Raw genomic sequence first — 399 nt, 5'->3', positions numbered from 1 at the left:
GAAACGCCGTGTTGCCGCGCCCCATAGCCCCACTCACCTGTTTCGGCGGCTGGATCTGAGATTGCAAAAGACGGAGACCGGACCTGAACACCAACCGGGCCGTGCGACGGCATCGCTCCTAGACGCCGGGCCACATTCGCCCCGAGTCCAGGAGGCTCCACGTAAATAGATTCAAACAGATTTAGGCGAGCGCGACACTTGCGATGCTGCCGGCGGTATCACTGCAGACGGCATAAATGCAACGACCCTCCCTCGCTCTATTTGGCCTCATGTCGCAAGGCAAAAGTCCAAAGAAGCCAAAGCTCATAAGCAGCTCGTAGCAATCTACGTTCTTTCAAGCCAGGTTCTGCTATTAATTATCTCCGCGATTGATTGTCTCCGCAAGAGGCCAGTTCTATC

Source organism: Verticillium dahliae, genomic scaffold, assembly GCF_000150675.1.
Source record: "Verticillium dahliae VdLs.17 supercont1.9 genomic scaffold, whole genome shotgun sequence".
Taxonomy (NCBI): Eukaryota; Fungi; Ascomycota; class Sordariomycetes; order Glomerellales; family Plectosphaerellaceae; genus Verticillium; species Verticillium dahliae.
The sequence above is the reverse complement of the archived record's forward strand: the minus strand, read 5'-3'. Positions refer to the sequence as shown.